This window comes from Mus caroli, unplaced genomic scaffold, assembly GCF_978045245.1.
Source record: "Mus caroli unplaced genomic scaffold, Mus_caroli_1 scaffold_5, whole genome shotgun sequence".
Taxonomy (NCBI): Eukaryota; Metazoa; Chordata; class Mammalia; order Rodentia; family Muridae; genus Mus; species Mus caroli.
The window spans coordinates 107418368-107441354 of record NW_028227260.1 but is presented as its reverse complement, the minus strand read 5'-3'; the positions used below and the strand labels follow the sequence as shown (position 1 = coordinate 107441354).

Genomic DNA, 22987 nt, shown 5'->3' with positions numbered 1-22987 from the left:
GTTCCTGTACCTACTCCAGCCGCTACTCCCAATCCTAAAAGTACTGCCAAAGTTAAAGTAACGGGTTCTCTTTTCCAGCGGACCCGGTGATCAAATTTGTCTAACAAGGAGCTATCATCATGATACAGGAGTCTAGGAATAAGTTGAACCAAAATGCAGAAATCTTTGGAGCTATTAAAAACAGACATAGACACACAAGGAGTGAGACCTGTATTGCAAGCCCATACTGTGTCTATGGGGGGCACTAGATACTGACCACCTTTGTTAGACTGGATGTTCTGGGTCTGATTACAGAGGTGCCGTTTATCCTGAGGCGCCTGGCCTAAACAAAGCCCACTCCCTGAAACTGCTGCCAGAGTCAGCTTTCTGTTCTCTCCCCAAAGGCATTGAGAATGATCTGAAGTAGTATTATAAGCCCTGATCTGAGCAATTCCTTCATAATAAGGGGGCCTAGAGGCATAGCATAACCAACAGGATTGAGTCATATTAGGATTAGTCCTATTTAAAACTAAAAAAGCTCCTTGGACTAGACTGACCAGACGGCTCTCTGTATCTAGGGGCGGTGGGGAAGCTAAGGTTGGCTTTATGAGGGGAGTATTAGTCCCTAGGGAGGGTCCCACTGTGTTGGGCTGTGGAGTTGGTGGAGCTGGTACGGCCGGGACTTTTGGGGGAGCTGGTGCGACTGGGGGGCCCTGTTCCATAAGGACTTTGTTGGGCCCTATGGGTGTTACCGTCAGGTCTTTCACTGTCAGTCTGATCGTAAAAATGAACCCAGGGTCTCTTGGTGGAATGTATACTCGCCAACCCCACCTATTTCCTTTAAGCCAACTCAAACGATTTTGTTTTCCTTTTTCAGTGAATTTTATAAGTAGGGGGTTGCAGTATTTACCTTTGCATGGTCCTGGGGGGGCTGTTTTTAAGAGCGCACCCACTCTCTGGATATTTATAGGGGTTTCTTTCTCCTTGGTTTGACTTGTCATAACCACTACCTCGTTTTACCGTGATTAGGTCCCAGTCAGAGGAAGGCTTCCAGTAGGCTTCCCCTGTCGTTTCACATGTCCATTTACCACAAAAGTAATCTGATGCCCCTCCACATTCTTGTTGAAGCCTTCCGCTCAGACCCTGACCGGGGCAAACATAAAAATGTGCAGCTCTAAGATTAGCTCGGTAGAACTGCCCCAAACATCCATACGTGTTCCCTATTCCACTCGGAACACACCGCTGTTCAGGGGGTGGGTTACGAAGATCAGTATGATCGGGGAGGTCCCAATTAGGAGATCCTGCTGCTAACTTACAGATGTCAGGTGTGAGATCAGGCCACCAAGTCCAAGGGGGGTGGACTGCAGTGACTGCCCATACAATGTTTCCCTCTTCATTAAGTACTTCCCAAGACTGTTGAATTGGAGCATGAGGGTTGTGGTTCCCTAGGCTTAGGGTGACACCCGCGACACAAGCGAAGTTTAAGAGGATTGTCAGTAGCTGCCACCGTCCAGTTGTCTTCATGGTTGCCTCTACCCTGGCTAGGAGCCTTCTTGACGTGGGAGGCGTGGATCCAGGCGGCGATTCCGTCTACCTTTACTGCCGTGGGAGTTGTTAACAGCACCAGATATGGTCCTTTCCACCGAGGCTCAAGAGTGCCAGTGCGATGTCGTCTGACAAGGACCGAATCTCCAACCTGGAACCCGTGGGGCACTGCTGTAGTCCCCGGTGCATAAGCTTCTTTGATCTGGTTCCAGATCTGTGTTCTGACAACTTCTAAGGCCTTTAAATGGGTAAACAGAGCAGAGGGTGAGGAAGAGTCAACACAGGGATCCAATATTCCGCCAGACTCGGTCAAGGGGGGCGGTCCCCCATGTAGAATTTCATAAGGGGTAAGACCGAAACGTCCAGGTGTGTTTCGGACTCTAAGAAGCGCAAAGGGAAGGAGGGTCACCCAGTCTTTACCGCCGGTCTCAATAGCTAATTTAGTTAGGGTCTCTTTTAGAGTCCTGTTCATTCTTTCTACCTGCCCTGAGCTCTGGGGTCTATAAGCACAATGTAACTTCCAATCAGTCCCCAATTGTGAGGCTAATCCCTGACTTACCTGGGCAACAAATGCGGGCCCGTTGTCTGAGCCAATTACCTTGGGGATCCCAAACCAGGGTAGGATTTCTTCAAGGATCTTCTTGGTTACCACCTGAGCAGTTTCAGACTTAGTGGGAAAGGCCTCTACCCATCCGGAAAAGGTGTCTATAAATACCAGCAGGTACTTGTTGCCATACATTCCTGGTTTAATTTCAGTGAAGTCCACTTCCCAGTAAACTCCGGGGCGATCTCCTCGTTGTCTCTTTCCTTGTTCTTTGTAAGGTAGGGCAGCATTGGTGAGAGCACAAGCCTGACAGGAGTCAATCACCTGTTGTACTACCGAGTTAAGTTTTAAAATATAATAATTGGAACTCTTGATCAGCTGTAGGAGTTTATCAGATCCCAGGTGAGTTAGTTGATGTAATTTTTGGACATAGTCTCTTCCTTCTTTTGTAGGTAAAATAATACGCCCATCTACAGTCCGTGCTAGCCCCCTAAAATTGAATTCCTGCACCTGTTTGCGACAAACCATGGAATCTAATAGTTTAAAATCTTCATCAGAGTAAGTATAATTAGGACCAGTTGCTGGTGAGGGCTCTGGCAGGGGCCTGCCTTTTTCTACCATGATTGTTACCCCCTGAGCTGCCTGCTTTGCTGCTACATCAGCCATCTGGTTTCCTCGGGCCACAGGATCCTGTCCTTTTTGGTGGCCCGGACAGTGGATAATAGCCACTTTTTTTGGCATATGTATAGCCTCTAGGAGAGCCAGAATTTCTTCTTTGTTTTTAATGTCTTTACCTGCCGAGGTAAGTAGCCCCCTCTGTTGGTAGATGGCCCCATGGATATGGGCTGTAGCGAAAGCATAGCGGCTATCAGTGTAAATGTTGACCGCCTTACCTTCAGCCAACTGCAGGGCTTGGGTTAGCGCCAGAAGTTCAGCCCTCTGAGCCGAAGTTCCTTCTGGAAGACTGCTCGCCCAAATTACCTGTTTTCCATCTACCACTGCCGCTCCTGCTCTCCTTCTTCCCTCCACCACAAAGCTGCTACCATCTGTGTACCAGGCAGGCACACCTGGCCAAGGCTGATCAGTCAGATCCCTCCTCATTCCAGTCTCTTCAGCCAGGACATCAGCACATTGATGTACAGGAGTGGAGTCATCCGCCAAGGGGAGGAGGGTGGCAGGATTGAGGATGGCAGGTGGAGCAAAAGTTACTTGATCATTTAGCAAGAAACTCTGGTAGTGGGTCATCCGGGCATTAGTCATCCACCGGTCAGGGGGCTGTCGTACAATACTCTCCAGAGCATGGGGAGCGATTATAGTCACATGCTGACCCAGAGTAAGCTTGTCAGCGTCTTTAACAAGCAGGGCTACTGCAGCAATGACTTTCAGGCAGGAGGGCCAACCGCTGGCGACTGGGTCGAGCTTTTTAGATAGGTAGGCCACTGGCCGCTTCCAGAGCCCCAGAGTCTGAGTCAAGACCCCGCGGGCTACTCTAGCCCGCTCATCAACATATAGGGTAAAAGGCTTAGTGAAATCTGGCAAAGCCAGAGCGGGGGCTGCAAGCAGGGCTGCCTTTATGCTGTCAAAGGCTTTTTGGTGTTCCTCAGTCCAGGTGAATGGGACTTTTTCTTTAGTAAGTGGATATAGAGGGGCCACCAGTGTTGCGAACCCTGGTATCCAGAGTCTGCAAAAACCTGCCGTCCCCAGAAACTCACGTACTTGGCGCGGGGTGGTAGGGGTTGGGATCAGCATCACAGTCTTTTTTCTGGCCTCGGTGAGCCACCGCTTTCCTTCTCGGAGGGTGTATCCTAGGTAGGTCACCTCGGTACGACATAGCTGAGCTTTCTTGGCCGATACCCGGTACCCCAACTCACCCAGTTCATTCAGGAGCTTCTTGGTTCCTTCAAGGCACAGTTCCTGAGTTGAGGCTGCAACCAGTAAGTCATCTACATACTGTAAGAGAGAAATCTGAGGGTTTTGCGCTCTAAAAGGCGCAAGGTCACAGTGGAGCGCTTCGTCAAAAAGAGTAGGGGAGTTCTTGAATCCTTGGGGCAACCTCGTCCAGGTTAGCTGGCCCGTGTGTCCTCCTTCTGGGTCCCTCCACTCAAAAGCGAACAGTAGCTGGCTATTAGGGTGTAATTGAAGGCAGAAAAAGGCATCTTTTAAGTCTAGAACAGTGTACCAAGTCCGCTCTGGTGGGAGGGAACTTAGTAGGTTGTAAGGATTTGGAACGGTAGGGTGAATGTCCTGCACCCTCTTGTTAACTTCTCTTAAATCTTGCACTGGTCGATAGTCATTAGTCCCAGTCTTCTGTACTGGCAGAAGAGGTGTGTTCCAAGGGGATTGGCAGGGCACTAGAATTCTTTGCTTTAACAGTCTCTGAATATGTGGCCGGATGCCTTCTTTAGCTTCCCTACTCATAGGGTATTGTCTGACCGAGACGGGGGAGGCACCAGCTTTTAATTCTACCACTACCGGTGGTACTTGTTTGGCTAATCCCATCCCTGCCTGCTCAGCCCAGACTCCAGAAAAAGCAGACAGCCATTCAGGGTCTGGCAATTGCTTGGGACCCTTCTCATGGAGGCAATACTCTTCTTCTAAATTTAGAACCAAACACGCTATAGGGGTCTCTCCCCAGGTAACTTCTGGTCCCTTTGAGGTGAACTGAACTTGAGCCTTAAGTTTGGTTAACAAGTCTCGTCCCAGAAGGGGCGCAGGGCACTCAGGAATTACAAGAAAAGAGTGAGTTACTTGACTTTTTCCTATTTCTAAAACTCGCTTAGTGGTCCAGGGGTAAAATTTACTGCCAGTGGCTCCCATCACCATAGTCTTCTTGTTTCCTAATCGTCCTAACGGTTTAGTCAAGACTGAATGCTCTGCTCCTGTGTCTATTAAAAAATTAACAGGAGTCCCCTCCACAGAAAGTGTTACCCTAGGCTCAGGGAGGGGGTCCGAGCCCCGACTCCCCTAGTCTTCTTCCATAGTCAACACCTTGGGTCCTCTTGGCTTCTTTTTGGGGCAATTTCTGGCCCAATGTCCTTTCTCTTTACAGTATGCACACTGGTCTTTTTCAAGTGGAAGTCTCTGTTCTCCTGGAGGTCTTCTTGCCCTGTTGCCCAGGTACCCTGACTGTCCTTTTTCTGACCTTTTTTCACCTACTACTGTGGCCAAAATTCTAGTTAAGTTTCTCTCGTGGCGGCGATCACGCCGATTCTCTCTCTCTTCGATCTCTTTCTTTTCTCTCTCTTGCTTCTCTTCCTCTGTCTCCCTCTTGTGATACACTTTCTCAGCTTCCTTCACTAAATCCTGTAAGGTATAATCTTGGAGCCCCTCTAGTCTCTGTAACCTTTTCTTGATATCAGGGGCGGACTGACCAATGAAAGCCATAGCCTCGGCTGCTTTTTGACCCTCTGAAGAGGGATCAAACGGTGTATACCTCCTGTAAGCCTCCATTAGTCGTTCTAAGAAAACAGAGGGCGGCTCCACTGGACCCTGAAGGACTTCTCTTACCTTGGCCAAATTAGTAGGTCGCCGTGCGGCCCCTTTGAGCCCCGCCACTAGAGTCCGGCGGTAGACCGTGAGATGCTCCCTACCTTCCGCAGTGTTGTAGTCCCAATTAGGACGAGTCAAGGGGAAGGATTCATTTATAAGATTGGGGAGATTAGTGGGGGTCCCATCTTGTCCTAGGACATTCTTCCTGGCTTCCAGCAGGATCCTTTCTCTCTCCTCCGTGGTGAAGAGGACCTGCAAGAGTTGCTGGCAATCATCCCAAGTGGGTTGATGGGAGAACATAAGTGATTCAAGGAGCCCAATAAGCCCAGAGGGGTTTTCTGAGAAAGGAGGGTGGTTAGTTTTCCAATTATATAAATCAGAAGAGGAAAAAGGCCAGTACTGTAAAGGAATGAGATCATTGGGTCCTGGCGCTGGCCCTCCCACATGTGCTCTAAGTGGCAAGGCGACTGTTGAATCCGGCCCCCCTTCCTCCCCAGGGCTTCGGCCTCGGCGGCTCCTAGTCCCCCCCGCCGGTCCCTGAGCCCCTTTCGCTATTGGTCCCTGTGGCGGGGCGGCCGCAGGCGGCTGCTGGGGCAGGGGGTAAGGGGGAGGTTGGGAGTCCATCCAGAGGAGGTCGTCAACCTCTGGATAAATCTTGGGGGGTGCTGAGGGACCGGATTTTCCGGCTGCATCGGACTGGACAATCGCGACCGTCAGTTTTGAAGGATTTGGAATCCAAGGCTTAACCCACGGAGGTGGGAACTGAACAAGATTCTGCCAAGTCACAATGTAGGGGATCTGATCAGGGTGACCTCCTTCTTCCTGGAAAACAATTTGCCTGACGGCAGCGATTAGTGACAAGTCAAAAGCACCCTCTGGTGGCCAGCCCACTCCAAATGTCGGCCACTCGGAGGTGCAGAAGGTCTGCCAAGGACCTTTTCTAACCTCCACCGACTGGTTGTGAGCTCTGACCCTCACCTCTCCCCAATGCTCCAGAGTTAGAGACAGGGGAGAGGAGGCAGATTGTCCCATTTCTAGAATAATAGCAGACACAACGAGAGTAGACACGAGACTGAGACAAAAAAGAAACCAAAAACGGTGGCGACTTCGCGTCGACCTCAGGCAACTCAAAGAATCAGATGGCCTCTCTAAGGCCAGTCGATTGAGACCTTCCACCAAGGTGATGGTCTCTTGGCCTTCAGAGGGGTCCACCAGGCGTCCCTGGTCCTCCCCTGTTCCGCCTGGGACGTCTCCCAGGGTGAACGGATGGTGGACACCTGGACACGTCTATCCTTATCCACCCCGCGTTCTCTCTTGGAGCGCGGTCTCACTGAGTGTCCGCAAAACCGAAACTACGATCGCACCAGATGTGGAAACAGAACACAGACACCAGACCAAAACAGAACAGAAAATCTTACCTTTAAATGGGTCTAGGACTTCTGGGTGGTCGCGCAAATCCCGGACGAGCCCCCAAATGAAAGACCCCCAGAGGGAGACCCTCACTCAAGCCTCAGGACAGCCGCGAACCCAAGAAGACACTGAGACCAAACTCAGAATATAGGAAGGAAGATTTAATAAAGCCACAACAAGAAAGCACATGGACCAGAGCTCTGGGGTCGAAACTCATACACCAAGCATGGTGTAGAGGAGGATCGATGACGGCTCAAAATTTTTACAGGCTTATATAGGAAAATACCAAGGTGGGAAGCGGGGCAGGGAAAGTACAAGTTTGCATAACTGAGGGTTTTTGCCAAGGGAGTTTTACGTAACCATGGGGCCGTGTCCTATATTTGGCAATGTACCCGATCTATTGGAACATTCTGAGGTTTGTTCCAGGAAACCCTTATCTCAAAAATGTTCCTGGCACAGTCCTCAGTTGGGAGGGGTTGGACTCTGGGTTGAAGAGTTCAGGTAGACTCTGGGGTGAAGAGTTCAGGTGGCCAGTAATTTTCCACTTTCAGAAGCAAAAGTAGATTCAAGTGAGGAAACTTTGTGGCCGAGTATTGTAGTTTTCTGTGGTGACCAACCTTCCTTGGAGGAAGCAGTTTGTAAATTGATAGTAGATTTTGGGACTTCTTTTAGAATCATAGCCAGAGTGTCCCAAAGATAAAATATACATTTTGCTTTAAATTTAAAGGATCTTTGACATTTCACATCATGCACCCCAATTTCACTCATTTCCTTGTCTCTTTCTATTTCCCTTCTGCACTTGCAACCAAGAAAATAAAACCAAAAATAAAAAGAAACAAAACAAAGTATAGACATATTTCATTGTGAAACTGTAGTGTGTCACTGTGGGTTCCACAGTATCCCCTTTTATCGACAAACTTTACTTGCACATGTTCATTTCAATGAGTTATTTTTTCTGGATTGAGGCCTCTGTCTTCTGTAACACCATCAATACTGGATCCTCACTGGAATTCCTCTCAGATATTCTGTTGTATCCCTGGGTCTTGGAGATCCTGCAGCTTTGGATCTGCATCATTGTCCCTTTCACATCCTCTAGCAGGTCGTAGATGAGGCAGCTGTAGGGGTGGGTCAACTTAAAGCTCTAGATCTGGACCTGGGTGGTAGCTCAATTGGTCTGTGTGCCAGTTCTCTAGCAGTGCCTCTACCCTGACTAGATCACCCAGTGATGCAGCCAGCAGATTCAGCTCTCCTGTTTTCTCAGGCCCTCAAACCAGTTCACCTGCACCCAAGCCTCCAGAGCCAGCTCTACTCTGCTGCCCAGTCAAGGTATGGGGCCCCCTCTCCCAAGTGCTTCAGCCAGTGAGGGATGAGACCAGATCTCATGCTCTCACATTTTCTGGGCTGGCTTATCCATGCCTTCACCATCAAGGCCAGCTGTGCTGCCCAGGTGAGTTACAGAGTCCACCTGCCTGAGTGTTGCAGCTGGTGAGAAAAGCAAAATAATTTTAAGACCAATAATAATTCATTTAAATCTAATTAATCAAAATTATAATGGTTATAAGTCACATTCTGATATGTATTTAAAACTTTTATATAAACAACAAAATATCCTTAATGCTTTTGATAGTTTACTGATAATTAAATATTTCACATTCAAATGATAATTTCAGACTGTAATTTGCATTAAGTGTAATATCATAATATTATATCATAATACATAATTATATCACTAATAAGTACAAAAATGTATCCTTAAAACAAATTATCATTATTAAAGTGTTTTTATTGGTGTTTATATATTAATTTCTATTCTTTACTAATGTGTATTCTTTACTGGCACTTGGGGTTATATGTGCAATTTCAGTAGTTAAAGTTTGAATTCCAAATGAATATCTAATAACTTTTTAGTGACTGAAAATTAAATTTAATTAAATTAAATTTGACTGGATGTCCTATACTAACTGCAACCTTAGCAGATTTGTGAAATCACTCAGCTAGGAAACAAAATTTCCATCTCAAGTAGTTTTGCTTACAGACCATGACAATTATGACTATTCCATGGCTGCAAATTAGGATCTTAGGCAGAAATTAAAGACTTAGCTGAAAACAAATTCCAGCATGGAGAAGGGAATTGAGTATAAAGTTCGAGCCCTACCTGAGGAGCTACTGGTAATTGTCACTACTGCAAGTGGGAGAGTCAGTTTTTCCTAAGAGTATAACAACTGGTAAGTCAACCATATTCAAATAGAAGGCTACACATCCAAGAATATTTCAGCAGCAGGCATGGTGGTACATGCCTTTGGATTTAGAAAGGGATGGAAAAGCAGGTGAATCTAGTTAAGTTATATTCAATTAAAAGTTCATAGCAGAGCTGGGCGTGATGGCACACACCTTTAATCCTAGCACTTGAGAAGCAGAAGCATGCAGATCTCTGTAAATTTGAGGCCAGTCTGGTACACAAAATGATTTTAAATCTGTTCAGGGATATAAACTCTGTTGTGTCAGAAGGAAAAGAGAAAAAGAAAACAAAACAGAAAAATGGAGTAAAAGGAAAATGTATGGGGTACATACAAAGCACACCAAGTGAGGTATTTGAATAACTTTTTTTGTTCATCCATTTCAGCTCTGTCTACATAATCCAGAACATCCCACAACAGCAATGTTGTGATTCTTATTTACAAAGCTCTTTTCATTGATGCGGTAACCAAAGAAATTTGGACTATTCAATGAGTTCAAAATAATTTACATCATTAGAGTTGCTGCTTTCATGTTGGTCATTCTAATTTCTTCTTCCCTTCCTTCCTTCCTTCCTTCCTTCCTTCCTTCCTTCCTTCCTTCCTTCCTTCCTTCCTTCCTTCCTTTCTCTCTCTCTCTCTTTCTTTTGGGTGTGTGTGTTCAAGACAGGGTATCTCTGTATAGCTCTAACTGTCCTGGAACTCACTGAGTAGACCAGTTTGGACTCGAGCTCAGAAATCCGCCTGCCTCTGCCTTCCAATTCCTAGGCAAATGGATGGACCTGGAGGGCATCATCCTGAGTGAGTTAACCCAATCACAAAAGAACTCACACAATATGTACTCACTGATAAGTGGATATTAGTCCAGAAACTTAGAATACCCAAGACATAAGATACAATTTGCTAAACACATGAAACTCAAGAAGAACGAAGACCAAAGTGTGGACACTTTGCCCCTTCTTAGAATTGGGAACAAAACACCCATGGAAGGAGTTACAGAGACACAGTTTGGAGCTGAGACGAAAGGATAGACCATCTAGAGACTGCCACATCCGGGGGATCCATCCCATAATCAGCCTCCAAACGCTGACACCATTGCATACATTAGCAAGATTTTGCTGAAAGGACCCAGATATAGCTGTCTCTTGTGAGACTATGCCGGGGCCTAACACAGAATTGGATGCTCACAGTCAGCTATTGGATGGATCACAGGGCCCCCAATGGAGGAGCTAGAGAAAGTAACCAAGGAGCTAAAGGGATCTGCAGCCCTATAGGTGGAACAACAATATGAACTACCCAGTACCCCCCAGAGCTCGTGTCTCTAGCTGCATATGTAGCAGAAGTTGGCCTAGTGAGCCATCAGTGGAAAGAGGCCCATTGGTTGTGCAAACTTTATCTGCCTCAGTACAGGGGTACGCCAGGACCAAGAAGTGGGAGTGGGTGGGGGAGCGGGTGGGAGACTTTTGGGATAGCATTGGAAATGTAAATGAAATAAATACCTAATTAAAAAAAAAGACATGCACCACCACTTCCAGGGCATTCTAATTTCTTATTGGTTGCTGATAATTACAAAATTAAAAAAAAAAATTGACTGATTTAGGGTGGTACCCTTGTTTGGAGAACAATGTGTATTCATTTTAGCCAATATCTAGAAATGCTGTTTACATGACTAATCTAGTTCTGAATTTTGTGCCTTGTTACTCTGTTTAATGATGCTGAGGTATTTAGCAGCAATAGGTAAATAATATATCGTTAAACTTACGTGTCCTATTTCCAGTCAATTGACTTCTGCCTTCAGGAGATGGAAAATTAATGAACCCTATCCTTCCTGTGACATGAAATTTTACTTAGTCCTTTTCAAGTTGTAAAGAAATCCTCATGTCATTTTCAATTATCCAGAACTTTCTAATTATGTTCTAACCTTAAGGAGTCCCTGATTTTCAAGATACGGCCTTACTAGGTTATGGGATTTGCTAAATTGTGTGTGTGTGTGTGTGTGTGTGTAGACAGTAGCTCAAGTAACATCTTGTTATATTTCTTACTTTGTTTTTCCAAGTCCAAACATATTTCATTGTTATTCAGAACAAGCACTTAGAGCTATTTATGGCACCTTTCTTTCTTTCTTTCTTTCTTTCTTTCTTTCTTTCTTTCTTTCTTTCTTTCTTTCTTTCCTTTCTTTCTTTCTTTCTTTCTTTCTTTCTTTCTTCCTTCCTTCCTTCCTTCCTTCCTTCCTTCCTTCCTTCCTTCCTTCCTTCCTGTCTTTCTGTCTTTCTGTCTTTCTTTCTTTCTTTCTTTTCTGTCTTCCTGTCTTCCTTTCTTACTTTGTTTAGAATCCTTTAGAATATTTGCAAGGATAGAGTCCTTAAAATAGCTTGTCTCTAAAGCAAACTTTTATTATACTATGCTAATTATTTTGATTTCTATTCAGCTGTGGAAAACCATTCATCTGTTCTATTCAAACTATTTTTCTAATTACAGAAAATGAGAATATAATTATTATTTGTAAACTACCACCCACCCCATACTTTTTCAAAGGTACAAAGTACTGCTATTCCTATACAATATGATGCAATTTTTGACTGATTAATTGGAATGTATATCCATAATATCAAGAATGTTTACTTTTATATTTGAAATGAAGGGCAAGACTGCTTTTAGAGTTTTTAATATTCAAATACTTTTTAGCTTCCCTAGTTTATTTTGAGGGTAAACTACTCACTGACAATAGATTACTATAGCTATTTAGTGTTTGTTAACCTGAAACCTCATCTGAAGTGGCCAGTGCTGAGCAAAAAGTGAAAGGTAAACCATGGTGTTATGGAAGAGTTCATCTCATCAGTCCTGGGTTCCAAGATGGGATAACGAGTCTTTTCTTTTTGATGTAAGTTGACTGGAGCAGGCTAAGGGCAATAGGACTTTTATGATACACAATGCATAAAACAAGAAAAGAGAAGTAGATGATGAGGCAGAAGATGAATCAAGTAACCTTTGAGAACTATAATTCAGAAGCTAATATCTAGAAATATTAGGGTATTCTGTGCCTATAATTAATATCAGAAGAGTACCAGGGATGGAGGGAGCATCCAAGTGATTTTGGGATCCTGTAGCAGTCTCTTCTGATTGGTATCATGATCAGTAGCTCTGCTTAAAAATTTTACACCAAAAGCTCTGGGTATGAAATCAAGAAAAATAGGACACAAAGATTGTAAAAGCCAGAGGACCTTAATATATGCTGTGAGATAGTCTCTTCTAAGTAAAAAAAGATATAAATTGGGGCAAGGATAAGGATCTGGGAGTGAATATGACCAAGATAGGTTTTATGAAAATATCAAAGAATAATTTCAATAGCAATATCCCAAGCTATTTTGCCTTGGTTATGGGTGGGTTATGGTTCCTTTGTTTCCCAAGAAATATAAAATACTTGAATTCTAAGTAGAAAAAGTGTACCATTCACAGGGACTATAAACCCCTATCATAGTCTGCTTTGTGTCCTCTAACTTCTATCGTGGTTGGGAATTACATGGTGCTTTGGGGAAAGAATGTAGTTATCCAAAAGTTCATGGACAAAGAACACTCAGGTTAAAGAAATATAGGTTTTTTTCCCCTCCTTAATGTCCCTTCCCTGTTCAAGATTAACATGTATTCTAATCTCTAATTCCATGATAATCAATTAGAAAATGCTTCCATATTATCATAGATCTGACTACATATTTCTTAGTACAGTGTCCATATAGCTATTCATGATTTGTGTAGAAGCTTGTTTGATGTAATGACTCTGCATAATGAGGAAAAATAATTGCAGTCAGCTATATTAATCACTTGATTGCCTAGTTATTAATATACTGCCAGAAAATGTAATAGGCAATTTTGTCTATTTATTTTAATGCTAGGAGACAAAAAATATGCAGAAGTACCAGCAGGGCAGAGAGCAAAGTAAGCCATTAATTATATGAGCATAGTGCTTTTTAAAACCACCTAACTGCCTATAAGGCACCTATAGTGTTAAATCAATGTTACTATTCCATTTGATAAGTGTGACCAATTATCAAAGAGATAAGAATTCAATTATATGGCAACTCATTACCCAGAGAGAAGGTAGACAAAAATCACTCCATACTTCTCCATGTTTAAAAAGTATTTTAGCAGCATTATCATATTGTAACATAAAACTTAATAAGCAAAAACACTATTTAGAATAATGTATATTTAAACAGACAAATCAAATGATGCCTTAAAGACAGGTAAGCTTCATTTCCTGTTACTCAACTATATGGCAAGCTTGTCATTAACCATCAGTTAGATCAAAATTCTTCAGACCAAGTTTCTTTTTCTGGCTCCAGAATCAATAGCTTTCTACATTCTAAAGGCACACAGAGGAGAAATCTATACTGTGCACATCTGGTAAGAATCAAGAGCAGAATTTTCTTAGCTTATCTAAATTCAGTGGAGACTTCTCTTTCAGCAGTGTTGCAGAGGATGAATATAAATTATGGTGCTTTTCAAAGCAAAATATTTCACTTGAAAGTGGTTCTATTAGAAAACCATTCACCTTTCAAACCACACAGTGGACACACACACACAATGTCTTTGGAACTCCTTGGACACTGCTTCTTCATGTATTGATGAGCCAAAAATTAGACATTACTTTATATTTTATTTTTAATATCAAAATTATAATACACAACTTACTTTTGATCTATCTTTGCTCATGCAAGACTCTGGGTACTGTCTAAATGGAAAATTTATCTATAAAGTGAGAACTGTTGGAATTGCCATAGGGTCAAACATACTTCCCACCCTCTGAGGACATCCTCATGAGGACCACTTGAAATGACACAATGGCTACTTCCTTTAACTGTATGATGCTTCCTTATATAGAGAACAAGCAATAGTTGTTTCTGTTTGTCTACTTATTCAGTTGTTAAATACACATTGAGCATTGCTTCTGTTCCAGATGCTAATGTGGATGGTAAATGTGCAGGAAAAATAAAAACAAATAGGTTTCTGCTTCCATGGACATTACAGTCCAGTGAAAGAAGAACGATAATGATCAAGAAACAGACTAAATAAGTAATATATAGAAAGTGAGAAGTTGAATAAGTGCTGCAAATGAAACAAAGGGAAACTAGGGGAAGGAAATTCAGAGATACAAGGTTGACATAAAAAATGGACCTAAAAGATACCATTTAGGCTTGAGAAAGATAACTCAGTCAGTAAAGTATTTGCAAGAATTTGAGATCAATTTTCATGTTAAAGCAAAACAAAACAAGACAAAACACAAATCTGGGAAGCCAGACATAGTGTTGCTCACCTAAATTTAATCCCATACTTAGGAGGCAGAGGTAGAGGCAGACAGATCTTGCTGAGTGCAAGGCCAGACTGGTCTACATAGTGAATTCTAGGACAGCCAGGGCTACATAGTGAGATATGTCTCTAACAAAGAAATAAAAGCAAAAGAACTGGGTGTGGTGGTACACACTACACACTTGTATTCCCATTGCTAGGGATATGGAGACATTCTGGCATGTCATGCTAGCATAGGTTAAATGTTATAGTCAACTGAGAGGCACTGTCTCAAAGAAAAAGAAACAAACACAAGCCCCCAAAACAAACAAACAAACAAAAAAACCATGCTTGAGAACTGATGCTCAAGCCTGTGCTCTAGCATCTATATGCAAATGCACACAGGGGTAGATTTATGATATCCATAAACATGCACCCATACACACAAAAGTGACTTTTGAAGCAAGATTTTAAGCAGTAAGAAAGGATGACATTGGAACATCTGGGATATCTGCTGTGTGGAGGAGCAAAAACAAGAACAATTGCCCGACAACATGAAGGACCAACCAAACCCATGAAAATGAGTATGGATGTGGCAGTAGAAGATGAAGCCAGAGGTACTTGGTGTTTCTTATGAGTAATTTGGTGAGCCCTTCAAGACTTCTGAAAGAAGTGCTACATGAGCAATTGACCCAAGCATTCTACTTCTAGTAAGGCTCTGTGGTTCCTACCAGATCTCACACTTTGTCACCGCTAATAACTGGAAAGAAATGAGCAAAATCTAAAGTGCAGAAGATGTGGAGAGCTGACACTTAAAAGAAATTATGTAGAACCTCTGGTGGAATCACCATGACTGACCTAAAGCTTTACTACAGAGCAATTGTGATAAAAACTGCCTGGTACTGGTACAGTGACAGACAAGTAGACCAATGGAATAGAATTGAAGACCCAGAAATGAACCAACACAGCTACGGTCACTTGATCTTCGACAAGGGAGCTAAAACCATCCAGTGGAAGAAAGACAGCATTTTCAACAAATGGTGCTGGCACAACTGGTTGTTATCATGTAGAAGAATGCGAATTGATCCATTCCTATCTCCTTGTACTAAGGTCAAATCTAAGTGGATCAAGGAACTTCACATAAAACCAGAGACACTGAAACTTATAGAGAAGAAAGTGTGGAAAAGCCTTGAAGATATGGGCACAGGGGAAAATTCCTGAACAGAACAGCAATGGCTTGCACGGTAAGATCAAGAATTGACAAATGGGACCTCATGAAACTGCAAAGCTTCTGCAAGGCAAAAGACACCATCAATAAGACAAAAAGAGCACCAACAGATTGGGAAAGGATCTTTACCTATCCTAAATCAGACAGGGGACTAATATCCAATATATATAAAGAACTCAAGAAGGTGGACTCCAGAAAATCAAATAACCCCATTAAAAAATGGGGCTCAGAACTGAACAAAGAATTCTCACCTGAGGAATACCGAATGGCTGAGAAGCACCTGAAAAAATGTTCAACATCCTTAATCATTAGGGAAATGCAAATCAAAACAACCCTGAGATTCCACCTCACACCAGTCAGAATGGCTAAGATCAAAAATTCAGGTGACAGCAGATGCTGGCGAGGATGTGGAGAAAGAGGAACACGCCTCCATTGTTGGTGGGATTGCAAGCTTGTATAACCACTCTGGAAATCAGTCTGGCAGTTCCTTAGAAAATTGGACATAGAACTACCGGAGGATCTAGCAATACCTCTCCTGGGCATATATCCAGAAGATGTTCCACCAGTAAAAAGGACACATGCTCCATTATGTTCATAGCAGCCTTATTTATAATAGCCAGAAGCTGGAAAGAACCCAGATGCCCCTCAACAGAGGAATGGATACAGAAAATGTGGTACATTTACACAATGGAGTACTACTCAGCTATTAAAAAGAATGAATTTATGAAATTCCTAGGCAAATGGATGGACCTGGAGGGCATCATCCTGAGTGAGGTAACACAATCACAAAGGAACTCACACAATATGTACTCACTGATAAGTGGATATTAGCCCAAAACTTAGGATACCCAAGATATATAATGCAATCTGCTAAGCACATGAAACTCAAGAAGAATGAAGACCAAAGTGGGGTCACTGTACCCCTTCTTAGAATTGGGAACAAAACATCCATGGAAGGAGTTACAGAAACAATGATTGGAGCTGTGACAAAAGGATGGACCATCTAGAGACTGCCATACCCAGGGATCCATCCCATAATCAGATTCCAAACACTGACACCATTGCATACACTAGCAAGATTTTGCTGAAAGGACCCTGATATAGCTGTCTCTTGTGAGACTATGCCGGGGCCTAGCAAACACAGAAGTGGATGCTCACAGTCAGCTAGTGGATGGATCACAGGGCTCCCAATGGAGGAGCTGGAGAAAGTACCCAAGGAGCTAAAGGGACCTGCAGCCCTATAGGTGGTACAACATTATGAACTAACCAGTACCCCGGAGCTCTTGACTCTAGCTGCATATGTATCAAAAGATGGCCTAGTCGGCCATCACTGGAAAGAGAGGCCCATTGGACACACAAACTTTATATGCCCCAGTACAGGGGAACGCCAGGGCCAAAAAAAAAAAAAAATGGGAATGGGTGAGTAGGGAAATGGGGGAGAGGGGGAAGGGTATGGGGGACTTTTGGGATAGCATTGGAAATGTAATTGAGGAAAATACGTAATAAAAAAATATATATGTATATATATATATATAGATAAAATGAAATTATGTTGTCAACTGAGATTTCTATTTCCAGGTTTTGGTCTGAAGAAGCAGTTGAATGTTGCATGAAATGTGTGGCTAAATCTCTGGTTCTAAAGGACTAAATGCAGCTAAAGGACTGTAGAGTCCCCAGCCTAGGGTAATCACAGCCACAGAATTTCTGACTGATCACTCAATGACAAGTACAGAGCAAAGTCAAGGCAGGCCAGCTAAAGGTCAAAGACAGAAAGAAAAGAAATTAAATGTGATATAAAAATTGTACCCCAGGAAAAAGACTTTTTGCAGAGTCAAGAAAAATTCTTACAGTGAAGGGAAGGGAAGTGCTTCATTTGGAGGTAATGTTTTTGTGTACATGGAAAGGTTGAGGAGTCTGAAGGCCAATTGGTATGTGAAAGAAAAACACAGGAGTCCAGCATTTGGGAACATTCTGACAAGAGACTCAAAAACAAAAAGGGACAGCTACTTCCCAGGAAATAAATGGACAACTGTAGAATATATGAATGATGGAAAGGGCCAATTTATAGTAAAACAATGAACACTCTAAATGTTTATTGTATGAGATATGCATTGTAGAGAGAGAAAGAGCCTTAGGTAGGGAGCTAAGCAAGTTGATTTCTGTTCTGCCAACTTTCTACAACCAAAAATCACTTGGGAACATAATCTCAAGGAGAGATTGTCTAGATCAGGTAGCTTTGTGGACGTGTCTATAGGGAAATGTCTTGGTCCTCTTAATTGATGTGGAAAGACCCGTCCTGAAATGAATAGCATTATTACTTGGTTTGGGACTCCGGATTATAGAAGAGTAGATAAGGCCATTTAAGCACTACTGTGTATGCTTTTCTTTCTCTCTACCTGTCATTGTGGATGTTATATGACTAGATGCTTCAAGCTCTTATCATTGTGATTTCCCTGCCATGATGGACTGGAACCCAGCACTGAGAGCTAAAATCAGCCCTTTCCTCCTTAGGTTGTGTTTTATCAGGATAATTATTACAGCAACAGAAATGAAACTTGGAGAGTCTCTAGTTTCCAGTCATAACGATGAGACAAGACTGATACTGGCAATAAAATAATTAAAATTTAACTGTAGGAGCACATGTAGTTAGAAATATGTCTGTGTGCTCAAAATATATTGGTTAATATCCCCCTACTTTACTCTTTACCCTCACAATACTCTTGAAAGAGAAATGGGGTTAGTACCAGGGTAATTTAACCTGGTTATTATAGTCAGTCTCTTTCTCTCTGTCTCTCTGTCTTTTCTCGTCCTCGTCCTCGTCCTCATCCTCATCCTCATCCTCATCCTCCTCCTCCTTCTCCTCTTCCTCCTCCCCCTCCTCCTCTCCCCCTCTCCCTCCCCTCCCCCTCCTCCTCTTCTCTCCTTACCACTCCTCTCTCTCTCTCTCTCTCTCTCTCTCTCTCTCTCTCTCTCTCTCTCTCTCTCTCTCTCTCTCTCTCTCTCCCTGGGAGGAAGTAGAGAACAGAGCACAGTTTACCTATCAGCAGATGGAGCTGTCAGGCAGGGGATAGGAGGTTTGGAGTCTAGCCTGGGTGTTCCTGGGGCCATACAGGCCTCCTTGGTAAGAAAGGCGGTGGAACTTATAGGGCAATGGAGGGCTTATAATGCTCAAGTGTTCACAGCATGTTCATGAGACAATCAAAAGAAGTCATACCTTTTGTTTTCCAGGCCACTATTATAGTGTTATATTTTGACAAATTGGTCAGATTTTTAAAATCTCTGTGCCTTCTTCCCCTCCCCTTCACTCATTTTCCATGTCATTCCCTCCTCCTCTTCTGTTTCTCCTCCCTCCCTTGTTTTTGTTATTTATATAACAGAACCCTTTGTTTTCAAACAAAAAATAATTCACCAAAGATATAGAAAACTTACACACAATATAATAAATAGTGCTTACTTCGACAGTGAATATACTAAAATTGGGCTGATACAGAGAAGATAACATGGTTCCTGAACAAAGATAGCATGCAAATCCATGAAGTATTCCATGCAAAAATATTATAAGTATTTTATAACTCCAGTGTCAAAGAAGTCTGGTATAATGTTAAACAGTAAGAACAATGAAAATACTTTTGAAGACATAGAATCTCTGTAACAGTTTTCTGGATAGAAGTGGAAATTACTCAACAGACTCAGTAGCCACCTTTTAAAACTATATTTTTGGGATTTGTTTTTATTTTATGTGTATTTGTGTATTATGTACTTTGCCTGCATGTATATGCAGTACCCACCAGAAGCCAGAAGAGGCCATCAGATCCCCTGGAACTGAAGTTATAGACCATTGTGAATTATTGTATGGATCCTGAGAGTAAACGTTAGGGCCCCTGGAAGAACAGTCAAGTCTCTTAAACACTGCCATCTCTCCAGCCCATCACTACCCAATTTATTAATTTATTTTATTTCAAATGCCTAGTTCTAAGAAAAATGGCTTCTCAAAAGTAGAGTGGTTGCAAATAGTAGCCTGTTTCTAATTAAATTACCAGCAACCTGCAAATTGCTACCTACTGGTGCTGAAGCATTCAGGAAGATGAGAGCACACATTTATTTTCAGTTTGCATCTCTAACATTATCTGTTCCTGATCACACTGCAATATTGTCTGTTTTCTTTGTGTTTTCCCAGTGCAGTGTGTTACATTGCAGTTCAACATCCGACTGCATATACTAACACAGCCTTGCCTTGAATTTTAGTGCACTTTGTGTATGTGTTAAGTGACCCTCTTTTCATTTGCATAATATCATATGAATGGATGCACACAGACTGAAATAAAAAGGAAAATGAAAGCTTATAATTTCCCTAAACAACAACATAGTTCGAAGAAACTCAAACCACACCAGATCTGCAGGATTTGCTTTATTTTAAGGTTTGCTTCCAAATCTGTTCTGTTATTCATAGCAAGGGAAATATAAAAACCAGTCTCAGGTTCTGTTGTACTTAAATAACACATTTGAGTGAGCATATTTTTTCTATAGTTTAACATAGTTTAGAGAGCCTTTCTAACATTAAATGCATCCAACATTCACACCCTTAAAAGGGTCCAAGGGTTCTATAGACCTCTGAAGTCAAGGCTCTGTCCCATGGTGCTTTAACCCAAGCCTCTTCCAATTTAGATGGGTGGTAGTAGAGCTGGTGACTGTGATCAACTGAGTTCTAGAAATGAATGCATGCATATCTCTCTTGTCAAATACTTTTGTTCCTAGCCCTAGAAGCAAAGAAAAAGCCTTTGGTGTTGCACTGGAACAAGAGGACTCTTTGTAATGATGTAGTTGTAGAATGTGAGATCATTGGGATTATTGCAGTGCTGTGAATAGTCTTTCAGTTTCCAGTCAGCTTATCATCAATATGCAAAGAGATGTTGCAGAGTTTTCAGAATTGAAGGCTATTTGAAAAATAAAATCATTTGGCCTTATTAACAATATTGCCTAAATGATTTCTCAGGAACGTCTATCATGAGTACTTGTTTTTATATTAATATTTTTGTCAATGAAGTAATGCTGTTCTTGCTTCTGGAAAATGTACAGAGCCAGGCTTATAGGAAGAGAGAGATGAATTTACTTGGTGGGGGAAGGGTGAATATGTGATGGAAACAGAGACAAGGAGTTTAGCTATGATTAGGTGCTTTGATGTTTTTCTGCCTTGATAATACCCAATAAACATCTCCCTTACTAAGGAGAAACCATGGTCAAATGATTCTGAGTCTCCTCTCCCTACCTCACAGATACAGATCAACTTTAGGGCTTTTCCTTCATCTGTCTAAAGTGCATTGTGTATAACATTTAGAACATTTATTACTGTACATTACCATTTACACTTGTATTGCATTTCATCCTTTTCAAAAAGAATATTTGCATACACGCTGTGTCCATTTTTACATGCCAAAAGACGGAGATTTTAAAAAGCACAGTGATCTTTCAAAGGTGACTTGGTGGGTAGAGTTGAGTTTATCACAAAACGCTTTAGATTTCTTCCTCCCAAGGCTTTTTTCACTATAGCTGAATTTTAAAAATTTGAGCACAACCAAATCGCCTAAGTTCTAGGCAGTGCATCCAGTTCTCATTACAGAAGGGATCTGACATTATAAAACCACATAATTCCTCTGGAAGTGGCATTATTGATTCTCTACAGCTGCTTGCACCTGTGCCTTTGAAAACTGTATTTTCTCTTTTACTATAACAGCAAGGGTAGTTAGTATATGGCACATGCCCAGACTGATGCATGGCTTGGGAATTTACTTCAATACAGCCAATTTTTAATTTGTCAGACTGTGGAGTGTCCAAGTCTCTTTTGGTTTGTTCCTTTCCTTTTTGCTGTCACTCACTTTTTTCTAAAACCCAATTTTTTTCCATGCTGGGAATTGAACCCACAAGCCTTTTGCAAACCAAGCATGTGTTTTACCACTGGGCTACACACCTTGCTCATGAGCTAGAATCTTAACAAAAGGTGAGAAAGCCTGACTGATTTAAATTTTAAAACGTAATGTTTTAGTCATCCTGTAAAAATTGTTACAGAGAAAATGCTGAGGTTGTGCAAAATAAGGTTTTTTTCCCTTAATTGTTGATTATGGATTTTTCCTTCCATAATCCTGTAGCCCTAATTAGCACTGGCTAAATGATCTACATTAACTTCTAGAAAAGAAAACAAGTGGTGCAAGACGATGTGCTTTAACTATTATGATTAAATCTGAATTGTGGTCTGAATCTGCTCCTGAAACCACCCAAGGTTTGATTAGGGACAAAGGTAATGGAGATGTAGTGGGCTAGTAACAAGGCCCTAGCACAGTCCTCAGCAATTTCTATAATGATTTTGACATTTCCTTAAAGCTCGGGAGGAAATTGAGCAATTATTTATTTGACTTTAAAAATCACAGGGTGTCACAATGTACTCAAGAGGCTACAAAGGAAAGACTTTCAAAGGGAAGAGCTGCAGTAGTAGATGAGGCACAACTGATATTAGAGTAAGTGTCCATGTGTCAACTGCAAAGTGGCAGGTCCTGCATGGGGCACTTAAGGTTAATGAGTGGTATTTCATGTGGTCAGAGTGACCAGAAAACTTCTAATATGTGAGCTGATTTCTGAAAATGATGGTCTAGAGGAAGCAGGTGTAAAAAGGCAAAGAAATTATGTCACAATAGTCTTACTAATGCTAAGATAACTTGTGTTTGTTTCAGGTGTAATGTGTGGCTAGCAATGTACACAAAAACATTCACTTCTATTATCTCATCTACTTTCTTCTCAACATTATAAGATTATTTCATTTACTGCTCACCAAACAAAGGCTTGTTGAATGGCATACTAGGGTTTGGACCTGTTTCTACTATATTCTAGAGCCAAGTTTTCTAATCATTGTAGAAACCCTGTATGTGTCTGGAATCAACTTTTAAATTTTTGCCATGGAATCCTGGATAGCATAGTTTGCACCTTTGGAAACTTCTCCATCTTTAAACTGTGGGTACTTGCTTGTAAAAGACACAATGGAAGGTAGGTGTGGTAACCCACACCCCCACACCTGTATTTCTGTTATTCATTAGGCCAAGGCAGGAGGGTTGTTTTGAGTTTGAAGTAGGCTGGACTATACAGTTACACCCATACTAGCATGAGCTACAGTGTCTTAAAACAAAAATGAAGGAAGTATTGGGAATGTAGAATTGTTTAGATGAGGTAAAGGGCTGGGGTATGTGTGTGTGTGTGTGTGTGTGTGTGTGTGTGTGTGTGTGTGTGTTG

General features: G+C 42.2%; 1 protein-coding gene and 1 non-coding gene across 3 annotated transcripts in view; both read left to right on the top strand.

The window, feature by feature from the left end:
* The window catches only part of LOC110286137 (melanoma-associated antigen 1-like), a 168403-nt gene that overhangs the window by 118947 nt on the left and 26469 nt on the right, over nucleotides 1-22987 (top strand). The gene's annotated exons all lie outside the window — the stretch shown is intronic.
* On the top strand, nucleotides 19163-19264 carry LOC115030142 (U6 spliceosomal RNA). Its single transcript, XR_003835767.1, has one exon. It is a non-coding gene; the product is annotated as a U6 spliceosomal RNA (small nuclear RNA).